This window comes from Antechinus flavipes, chromosome 6, assembly GCF_016432865.1.
Source record: "Antechinus flavipes isolate AdamAnt ecotype Samford, QLD, Australia chromosome 6, AdamAnt_v2, whole genome shotgun sequence".
NCBI lineage: Eukaryota > Metazoa > Chordata > Mammalia > Dasyuromorphia > Dasyuridae > Antechinus > Antechinus flavipes.
This window is the reverse complement of record NC_067403.1, coordinates 227,318,724-227,330,573: the sequence shown is the minus strand read 5'-3', so window position 1 is coordinate 227,330,573 and position 11,850 is coordinate 227,318,724. Positions and strand designations below refer to the sequence as shown.

Below are 11,850 nucleotides of genomic sequence, written 5' to 3'. Positions count from 1 at the left end.
TGGGCGGGATCCCGACAGTTCCCGCCCTCTGTCCCCCGCCCCCTCGCGGCGGCTCGTGCTGCCCCCGTGCGCCTGGAAGAGGCGCCGCCTGAGGGTGAGCCCCCCCTCCCCAGGCCCGGGCCCGAGAGACCCCGCGGCCGCCCCCGAACTGGGGTCCTCCCCGGCTTCTCCCGCGGTCGGAGGAGTCCGGCGTCAGTCGCTGCCCCTGTCCAAAACCATCCCGGGAGGCTCTCGAGCGGGGCCGGGGTCTGTCAGGGCGGCATCTCCCGAAAGCCCCGTCCCAGCCCCTTGTCTTCCCAACGAAAGCCGCTGCCCGGACCGCGCGGATAATCCGCGTTTATTTTCCAGTTTTCTGTGGTAAAGCCCCGTGTTCTAGGAAGGAGCAGCCAGCGGTAGAGCCCGCCTGAGACGAGGGGGACAGCTTTGCAACTACTGGTAACGGTCTGCAGGCGCTTGTTTTATTTTTTAAAAAGTCCAGACATAACGAGTCAATGTGTGTATATGTTTGCATTATGGATGTGCTGTCGAACGTGGGTGGGCCTGTATGGGGCGGGGTGTGCACGTGTATGTGTGTATATATCTGGGCTTAACACACGAGGGAAGTGGGCAGGGTGTGAAAGGGGGGAAAAGAATAAGTTAAAAAGGGCCCGGCAGAGAACAAAAGAACAACCTGAAAGGAAGCAAAGATGGACGCTCATGAATATGATTCCTTTCTCGAACTGGAAATTTATTGTTATGTATTTTGAATCCTCCCTGATGTTCTGGACACATGGAAATGTTCTATATTGTTTTGTTTTCCTTTTCCATCTTTTTTTCTATTCTGTTTTTTTTTAAGAAACAGAAAATTAAAAAAAATAATAAAATAGTACTTCCCCCCAGTTATATGTCAAGACGGTTTTAGCATTCCCTTTTATAGAATTTTGAGTTCCAAAATTTTCTCTACTTCTCCCCCCACTTCTTTTAATGGTAAGCGATTTGCTAGAGCTATTTTGTAAAACATTTCCATAGAAATGTGAAAGAAGAAACAGATCAGAAGGGGGGAAAACACAAAAAAATTAAGTAAAAAAGAAAATGCTTCCCTCTGCATTCAGAGCCCATCATTTCTTTATGAGGTTATAGATAGCCTTTTTCTTCATGAGTCATTTGTACTTGTCTTGGATCACTGAGCTGAGTCAGCCCTAGTTGGTCATCACAGTGTTGTCCCTAGTGTGTGGGTTGTAGGCTTTTAAAAATTAAAACTGTAGGTCATGCCTAGAACCGCACTTGCCTTCTCTGTTGGATGAAACTTTCCACACTCTCTGGCCAGCCCCTTCTCCTCCTCCTGCTTGAGTTGTCTTGTAGGTTATTCTGTGCCCATCCACCTCCAATGTGGCCTGTAGACTAGAACTTCTTGATTGGAAAGGCTGCTTGGTTGGGGAGGCACTCCGGCACTACACCCTGGGCTGGATGGAATTGAATTTCAGTTTTCTCATTTGTAATACAGTTGTCTTCCTGATTCTGGGAAGATGATGGCCAATGAGTGCTTCCGACAGATTACAGAAATGTAACCTGTTTTTCAGGGATAGTTTGCATTATTATTATGAAATATAACTATTTTTAAGTATATTGATATAACCCATCCATGAGCAGTAAATAGTGCTTCAATTATTTGGACCCTCTTAATTTAATTAATTTTAATTAATTAAAAATAAAATAGAGAATGCTTTGTAATAGTTGATTCATAAAATTTCTATTGGTATCTTAGTAAGCACATTCCCAAATATTTTATACATTCTATAGTTATTTTGAATTAAATTTTTGTTTCTACCTTTGCTTCTTTGCTGCTTATGGTTATTCAACTTTTTCTCTTTGGATTCTTTTTTCTTTTTTGGTTACACAATTGGAATTAAATGACTTGCCCATGGTCACACAATTTAAGTATTAAGTATTAAGACTTTAGACTTCAGGGCTAGTGCTCTATCCACTGTGGCAATTAGCTGCCCCGCAGTTTTTTTTCTTGACTTACTGCTATAGCAAGCATTTCTACAACTAGGTCAGATAGTAACAGTGATAACAGATATACTTGCTTTAACTCTGATTTTATTGGAAAAGCCTTCAGCCTTTCCCTATTACATATAATACTTGTTCTTGGTTATCTTGAAGAAAGATCCATTTGTAGTTATTCTTTTCAGTATTTTTTAAACCAAAATAGGTATTTTGTTAAGCACCTTTTTTTTTTTTTTTTAGTATTTTTGATATAATGATGATTTTTCCTTAGATAAATCTCAACAGAATTGCTGCTCACTTTTTTCTAACTTCTGAATACTTAGCACAATAACCTACATATAATAGGCAATTCATGGCATAAAAAATGCATTCATGGATGAAATAAATCAAACTATATGTTCTTTACTATAGCATTGAAGAGAAACTATCTGGATTTTAAACATCATGAAATATTTAACTATTTCTTTTAATAAAATCTTCAAACATTATTTGGAAATAATGAATGCAGATCCTTAAACTTAATTAGAATAAAAATATTTCTGATTTTATCTATTATAATAATTGCTTTGAAGGCATTTATGAATTTTTTTCATCAATTTCATTTCATGAATTTTTTAAACAAAATATTAAATAGATGTATTAAAAATTCTAACATGGTTCCCATTTAAATTCTCATGTAATGGGAGAGCTAAAGTAATTTTAATGAGTTTGCCCATAGCTTAATTTCAAATTCAAAAATTACATAAAAGTTTTCTTGTTAGTTGGTAGTAGGGGGGGTGAGGGGAAGGGTTGAAGAGGAAAGAAAGCTCTATTGCTGTGAAAGAATTAGAGCAAATCCTGTTTACTGTAAATATTTCATAAAAATATTCCAGTTATTCACAGTCATCCCTCTTTGTCCTTTAATATGTCATTAGGTAACAATGACTCTTTTCATGGGATAAGGAAATACATTAAGGGGCTGTTTTATTTTATTTTAATTTTTTTTGCAATATAACTAGTCTAGTTAAAACACATATAGTTCCAATGTTTAACAAAAATCTACAAGTCACAGGAAGGCAATGTGGTACAATGGAAAGAGGCACAAGACCTGAGTTTGAATCCCAGTGAACTTTTGGCAAGACAGTTTCTCTAGGCTCCGCTTCAACTCGAAATCTGTAATTCCATGATAACAATTTTAGGATGACTTCCTAATAGCTGGACAATACTGTAGTATTCAAAAAGAAGAATCATTATTACCCTAATTTTGCTTATATCTCAGGAATTTTGCTCAAAATTGATTAAGCAGCTATTTCCTCTTTTAAAAACAGAACATTTAGTCTTCGGTCTGTAAAATTTTAGTGTCCCAGTTTTCTAGTTTGGAAAAATAGTTGAATTAACTATTAGGAAATTACCTAAAATTTCTTGTCAAGCAAGAATTAATTAACAAGGTGAAAGCTGAATTGTAGGCCTTTGTGATAGCAAGAAAACACCAGTTTTTGTACTTGCCCTCTAGGACCTTATAATTTAGTGAATTCTAATCCAACGCATCCTGGAAAGGGATGACTGACAGTAGAGGTGTTCCCTTCCTGGGAATGGAGTGAATTTTCCTCCAGTGCAAGAAATTTAAAATAAAATTCCCCAATTACTTTATCATCAGGAATGGATCACAGTTAAATTCTGTCTTTAACTTGTCCTTGTTTACTAAACTGTTTTATTAGACAAGTCACTTGCTAATGTTATGGTGATTTTATCTGGATGTTATAAAGAATTCAAGATATTTCAAAAATTGACAGTTATCAAATAATGATGAACAATGAAATATACAATAACTTGGGTCATTTTGACATACTGCTTTGTTAAGAGAATTTAAAACAATCTTTCTTAGTCTACCCCCCAAATTAACATGTTCTCCTTTTACACTCCCATTTTCTGTAATTAATGGAATCCATCTTCCCCTAAATTAAATTAGATTAAATTCAACAAGCTACTCTAGGTTCTGCTGAACTTCCACTTTCATTCACTTCAATCATTTCTAGGTTTCCTCCTATCCCTTACCTTTCTTATTCCTGGCTGAAGGCAGGGACAAAACTTAGAATTAATTTTAGCTGCAATGGAAATGTGAGGTCAGGCAACTCTCTCAGAAATAGCTTTGCAGCTCTCCATAGTTGTAATGAAACAAAACCAAAATTTAAACAGGATGTACAGTAACATTTACAGGCTCTGTGTTCATTCTCCTAAGCACAGTCCCACTGGCAGGACTTGCCCCCAGGGCTTGGCTGGTGAAATCTTCTCCCATAAGGTGCCCCCAAGAATTAAGGGTTTCTCCAGCTGGTATTTCCTCCAGTGTCACTCACTAGTGACTATTGCCCCATTACCATTTCCCAGTGCCAATTAGTGTCTTCCCAGGATCACTGCTGGCCAATTAAAATCAATTAGCTTTTACAAAGTGATACCCATTGAGAAGATATCATAAGATCTGAAATAGAAGCTCCTTCCCTCCCCCAAATGAGGTATCCTCTCCTCTCTGTACTTTGATCCTTGGGGAAGATGGACTCAAACGTAAAGAAATCATCTCTAAACATCTCTTGCCTCTCTTCACATCCCCTTCCCCCTCCATGTGGCTTGGTCCATCGAACATGCTCCAAGGACTTGTTACACGGGCATCCTAATATTATTGAGTGTTAATAAACTAATCAGAGGAAATATCCAAGTTGTATTTTCACTAAAAGAACCTCTGGGTCCCAGTGCTGCCAGAATGTTTATGATTTCATCCAGGGCCATCTGCAGCTGTCCTGATCTGTATCTTGTTCAGTCTCCCTCCCTTTAATGCAATTCATGGCATCACCTCCCCGAAATCATGGTCCTCTTCAAGAACAAAAGACAAACAACAACATTTTTAAATCTTTAAATTGTGTCCAGATGAAAATGACTCATACTAACCCTTGCTCAAAATCAATAGCAAAAATATTAATGCTACAGGTGTAGCATACTGAGTTTTAAAAAAAATCAAATCTGTGATATCATGAAAGGAAATTTCTGGGGAGGACTTTTTCCTCCTCTAAGGCAGTTAGGCAACTTTTCTGAAATTTAATTTTCACCAGGGGCAATGAAGGATTAAGTGATCTATCTAAGATAACATAGCAGAGATGGGTCAGAGCCGGGCTGGAATCCAGGCAACCCTTTGGAGGCCTCCTAGCCACTAGCATGGTAGTGTCCACGGTCCTAAAGTGAATGGCATTTGAAAAGATGACTAAATTTTGGCTTGTTGGGGCTCAGAAATCAGACTTGTGATTGTCTCTTTAGGAAAAAAACCAATTAACTTGTATTTTTTCTCCCTCTTGAACAAGTGCTTTTTGTATTGTTGGATTTTTTATTAGTAACAGATTATTTTATTAAATTTGGAAATTATGAGGATTTGTCAGAAAATTATAAAATGTCAGTTTTCTTCCAGTACCAGCCCCCAAAGTCCCCAAGTAATATATGTTAAAGGGTGCCCCAAATCTTGCAGGGGTCCTCAAACTACGGCCCTCGGGCCAGATGCAGCAGCTGAGGACATTTATCCCCTTCACCCAGGGCTATGAAGTTTATTTAAAGACCCACAAAACAAAGTTTTCGTTTTTACTATAGTCTGGCCCTCCAACAGTCTGAGGGACAGTGAACTGGCCCCCTATTTAAAAAGTTTGAAGACCCCTGTCTTAAAGGCTCGAATATTCACTTTGCCTGGGTTGCCAATAAACCTTGAGCCAGTGCTGCTTTCTCCATTATTATGGCCATCTTGAATAATTATATCTAATAGGATAGTTAGAGAATTCATTTTGTTATCATTTATACTGAAGTCATTAAATTATAAAGAATGGGAAGGATTTTATTATTGCTTAGTCATGTCTGACTCTTTGTGACCCCATTTGGGGTTTAGATATTGGAGTGTTTGCCATTTCTTTCTCCAGCTCATTTACAGATGAGGAACTGAGGTAAATAGGGCGAAGTGGCTTGTCCATCACAATAGCCCAGTGCTCTACCCTCTGTGCTACTTTGCTAGTGACTTTACTAGGTCCCCTCCTCAGAGGGTCAGGAAGATCTATGACTTAGAACTGGCTTGTGGCCAACACAGCTGCCAATCTGTGACCCTTTGTGGCTCCAATGGTTCCTCACTGGACCTAGGACCTGCTCTTGACGCGGTGTATCCCTTCTATGGGCACACAGTGCTCTGCTGCGTTCTCCTGGCTGATGCAGGCCCCAGAGCCTGTCCTGTGCTGGGCTACACAAGACTCCCGCTGTCTTTTTCTAGATATCTCCCTTAGGAATGAGCCTGCTGCATTTTGTAGATGCCCACTATATTTTATGCCAAAGATTCTTAAACTGTGAGTCATGTAACTCAATGTAGGGACATTGAAATTATGATTTATTATCAATAAATATTTGATTTGCATACCTGTATACCTGGCTCATGTTAAAATTTCTTGGGCAAAAAGGAGTTTAAGAAGCCCTGTTTATGCCACTTGATAACAATCCCTTGCCAAGCCCAGCTGTGAATTTTCACTCTTAAAAATTAGGTAGTCACATATCTTTATGAAATAAGAGCCACATATTTACACAAATTCACTGATAACCAGATGAGCACTTCAATGTAAAACTCCTTTTCAGTTTCTGACCGAAAATACATATGCCTAAGATGGAGAAGCAGTGAGGGCCTAGCCAAGAAGTCATCTCACCATGAATGCAGACCAGGGTGACCTGGACCCTCTCAAGGGTCAAGGGACCCTCTTCATTGCCCAATTTAATTTTCTTCAGCCCCATTTTCCATGTTCATGGCCTGACACCTGCTCGCCCCTCTCCTTGTTCTTCTCCTTTGCTGGATAGTTCTCCTCATCATGGTGAGGGTCCTCCAAGGATCAGCTGCCAAGGCATCAGTCTCTGCAGGTGACTCCCAGATGCCCACATCTAGCCCTGCTTTCTCCCGAGCTGCCTTCTGGACATTTTGGATCTGGCACTCCTCTCCATCCCCCAGCATATCCAAAGGTAAACTTACCGTCCTCCTCATCTGGACTCCCCACTTCAGAACCATCATCGGCTCCTCGCACTCATCCCATCTATCTATTCTGTGGTCACATCATGTGGTTTCTTTCCCCAGCCTCCATCCCCCCCCCCCTCCACTCACCCAGCCACTACCCAAGGACGGGCCCCCATTACCTTTTGCCCGGATGATTACCAGGTAATTGCTCTCCCAATCCCAAATCTTCCCTACTTCTATGTACCCACTATTTAGCAGCCAAAATTTTTCCTAAAACATAGGCTTAACCCCTTCCCCTTCTCACAAGTAAACAAGTGGATTCCTTTTAATTTTATGGCCAAATATAGAATCTTGTTTGGTTTTTGAATCCCTCCACAATCTGGTCCCTCTCTACCTTTCTAGTCTTCTCGTCCTTCCTTCCGTATTCTGTTCTTATGAGCTTCCTCAACCAACTTGCTTTTTTCATCACATACTCCTATTCATCCTGACTCTACACCATTTTGTCCCCTGGAATACACTCCTCCATCTCTGCACAGGGAGTCTTTCTTTTCCCCCTGGAATGTGGGCTTCAGTTTTTTCCTCTTTATATCCCCAATGCTGGGAGCATAGTAAACATTTAACAAATGCTTGTTGACTAAGTAAATCCCAGGGAAAGGTATTGTTTCCCTAGGTAGCGCTGAGAGGGTTATCAGCTGAGGCATATATATTTCCTTAGAGACATATTCTTTATATCTTGGAACTCACTTGGAATAATAATAGCATTTCTCATCTTTCTCATTTTTAGGACTTCCCGAAATGTTTGATCATGATCAGAATCAACACATTTAAAAGTTGGGTATTGATTTCCAGGGCTTGGTGACTAGTGCTTTAATGTTATCTTCTTTGATAGCGAATTGTTTGCCAAACCCAGCGATAATGCTAATGTACTTTATATTCATCTAGGCTGTGAAAAACCCTGACTTCCTGACTCATGTTTGCCAAATAAACATTTTATTATTAAAACTCAATGGGAGATTGGTGCAGAGCCTCCAAAGGAGGCCTCCAGTTGATTAGTCCAAGAGTTGCTAAACAAAGTTATTTAATACATTTCCTCCCTCCCCCCAAGCCTGCTCCTTTCTGTAGTTTGGGCTCAATTAGTCTTCTGACAATACTCTACTGCAGAGATCAGCTCCAGAAATGATGCAGCAAAGACTTCAATTAATATCAACAGAATGAATCATTAACACATTGAAAGCCAGGAAACATTAGCACAAATTCATTTGTTATTCAAGGACCTTCTCAATTTTGACCCCAAATAGCTTTCCAATCTAATCTACACCATCGTACCACATGTCATTGTTAGTTGATCATATTCTGCAGTTTTCCAGGACATTGCTTTTGCTCCACCTGGAAAACCTTTTATAGCTTACTCCCTTCCCATAGTCTCCTGAAACAGTCTTGAACTTCTATTGTATCGATAGCACAGAGCCTTGGAATATGTACTTATTTATTGAAGCTTTAGATTATATCTTTTTTTACTCTATTAGTACTTCATTGGTTGTACTCTGCTTCTCCTCAAGTAGACTTACACATTTTCCAAGTACAGGGATCACCTTTCTTCTCTTGTGTCCATTAGACAACAGCAGTTACCAGGCACCTTGTTGATCCTAAAACAAAGGGACCCGAGTCTTCTAATTTTACAGAAGGTTGTGACATATCCCCAGTCATAAAGCTTATGAGAATATCATGACAAACCACATTTCTCAGCCTGAATATATGGTATCTATGAATAGGAATTTATTTCCTATGAATATACTTTGGTGTCTTCTTTTTAAAAATGATAGTATTCCCTCCCCACCCCCCCCCCCCCAGTTACATATCAGGAAAAAAAATTTAGCTTTCATTTTTTTTTACAAGATTTTGAATTACAAACTTTTCTCCCTCTGTACTCTCTCCTTTTTCAAGTGAAGGCAGTTGGATATAGTTTATATACATGTGCTGTCGTATCAACCATATTTCTATATCACTCATAGTTGTGAAAAAAGAAATAGATCAAAAGAAAAAAACAAAGATTAAACTAAAAAAAAAAATGGTTAGTATTTTCCTTTGTACTTGTCTTGGATCACCATGTTGCTAAGAAGAAGTGGGCCAATCATACTTTATCACACAATGTTGCTGAAACTGAGTACAATGTTTTTTTGGTTCTGTTCATTGCATACAAGTTTCTCCAGGCTATTCTGAAATTTACCTGTTCACCATTTTTTATTGAACAATAGCATTCCATTATATTTATATACCATACTTTGTTCGGCCTTTCCACAATTAATGGACATCCTTTCAATTTTCAATATTTTACCATACCAATGAAAAGAGCTGCTATTAGTACTTTTGCACTTTAGGTCCTTTTCCTTTTTTTTTTTTTTTTTTCTTCTTTGGTATGCAGACCTATTAGGTATGCATTAGGGAATGCGTAGTGTGGTTGCCCATTGCACACAGTTCCAGAGATCTCCAGAATGGTTGAATCTGCTCACAATTTTACCAACAGGACATTAGTGTCCCAGTTTTCCCACATTCTCTCCAACATTTATCATTTTTCTTTCTTGTCATATTGGCCAATCTGATAATAATGAGATAATATCTTGGAGTTGTTTTAATTTGCATTTCTCTAATCAAAAGTAATTTAGAGCATTCCTTCATATGCCTACAAGTAGCTTTGATTTCCTCCTTTGAATATTCTTTGAATATTCCTCCTTTCATATTCTTTGACCACTTATTAATTAGGGAATGGCTTGTACTCTTCATAAATTTGACTTATTTTATATATATATAATATATTAATATATAGACATATATATATGAGTTAATATAAATTTGACTTAGTTCTTTATATTTGAGAAATGAGGCCTTTATTAGAAATACTTGGTGTAAAAAATTGTTTCCTAGCTTCCTACTTTCCTTCTAATCTTGGTTGCATTTTGTTTGTACAAAAGCTTTTAAATATAATAAAAATTATCTATTTTGCATTTCGTAATGCTCTCAATGCTTTTTTTTTTGTCTGACAGGCAGACTATTTCTTACTCTTCAAATGTGCTTACAGTGTCACCTTTTATGTCTAAATTATGTACCCATTTTGAATGTATCTGTATATAGTGTGTAGTGTTGGTTTATACCTAGTTTGTATCCTATTGTTTTCTGAGCAATTTTTCCCTTTAAGTTTTAATAAAACAACTATGTGCTCATGTCACACTTGTATGAAAATATAATGCAGATGAATATGTAGAATTATAAGTGGAAAAGGGAAGAAACAGATTGGGGGAGAGATTTTTTTTTTACTATCAAGGAACAAAAATAAAAGTTGAGAGGAAGAAGAAAGATCATAGAGCCTTTAGAGATCCTAAAAGCAAGAAAATTTTCAAAATTAGCTTAGAGGAGACTGCAGTAGAAGGGATAATTGAGAAAAACATTTCTATCTTCAATTATATCAAGCATTGTCATATAGAAGAGGAATTGGAGCTCTTCTGCTGGCATCAGACGGCAGAAGTAGTAGGAGTGACTACAAACTGTAAGAGGCCAATTGAGGCTCCATGCAAACTTAAGTCTTCTGAAAGAGCCTGGATGATGACTGGCCAGGTCAGAGTACTATATGTCTGCCCCAGGTCCTTTTCAGCTCAAATTTGTAAACTAGAGAGAGGGAACTCAAGGAGTAAAACAAAGAGTCATTCACCTGGAGGCCCTTGACAGAAAGGGCTGAGCTACAAGCTAGAAAGCAGGAGGGCAGGAACATTACCAGTAACTCACAAAGCACAAAATCCCCAAGTTTAACCTGTTTTAGTTACTACAACATAATTTCCTTCATTCTAAAGTTCACACTCATCCTAAATCATTTGCTTTTGGATTAGAATCTTTTTCAATTTATGTCTGATCATGGATATTATCTAACACATTGGGTAGACCACACTTTCAGCTACCATTTCTTCATGCCGATAGATTGCAATCCCATCACCTGGTGAATTCACAGATCACTCCTCACCTTGATACATGTTATTCCATGGAATAAGGACTGCTATAGTGGCAAGGTGACTAGATCAAAACTTAGAAATCCTGGCTCTGCTGCTTATAGCCTGTGAAACCTTGGCTAAAGTCCTTTAAACACCAAGGTCCTCAATTTCCTCAGATGCCATCATTCATCTCTGATCTGTTAATCTTCCTATGAGTTTCCTACAAGAGATTTCCAATGGCAACTGAAGGAAAAAAGAAACAGAACTAGATGCTAATAAGCAATTTATAAGAGCTCTCAGTAACTGGCTTCAAGGTGGGTAATCTACTCAAGAAATGAGAGCTGATGACAATTTAAAAATATCGTCTAAAACTGGAGGCTTTCTAAAAAAAACTGAACAAAGTGAAGCAACAAAGTTGCATAATACATTTCTTTGGTCCATTTTCATCAAATGTCTCTGGCTAAGGGGAGCAGTATTATTTTCCAAATATATAAAATCAGGAAACTATTTCTCTAAGCAAATTGTAAAAATTTAAAATTAGTGGTTCACTAGACCTTTTATTCCCTAAAATGGGATTATATCTTATTACTTTGAAAGTTAAGGAACCAACAAAAACAAACCCATCAAACTGATTTAGTGCTAAAATTTTCACTTTTTTTTAAAAAAAAGTGATTATGTGCTATTTTAAGTGGGGAAAAATGCAGGCTTAGCAATGTTTCATTATGCTGTGCAGTAAATACATAGGATGCTTAGAATTTTGAAAGGTATTTTAACTTAAAGTAACCTTAGTTCAATGTTCTGAATTTTTCTAGGATAAAATTGTAACTATACTATTAATAAAATTGAAATCAAGACAAGTAAGGCTTAAATTAGACTTACTTTTCAAATGCAATCTAA

At 38.0% G+C, this 11,850-nt stretch overlaps 1 long non-coding RNA gene across 2 annotated transcripts; it reads left to right on the top strand.

The window, feature by feature from the left end:
- Positions 1–30: 30 nt before the first annotated feature.
- Positions 31–11,815, top strand: LOC127540870 (uncharacterized). 2 transcript variants are annotated; one of them, XR_007948304.1, is made up of 3 exons: positions 31–435; positions 6,826–6,984; positions 7,761–11,815. It is a non-coding gene; the product is annotated as an uncharacterized LOC127540870 (long non-coding RNA). The 2 variants fall into 2 exon arrangements; XR_007948303.1 differs by having other exon boundaries at positions 31–441.
- The last annotated feature ends 35 nt before the right edge of the window (positions 11,816–11,850 follow it).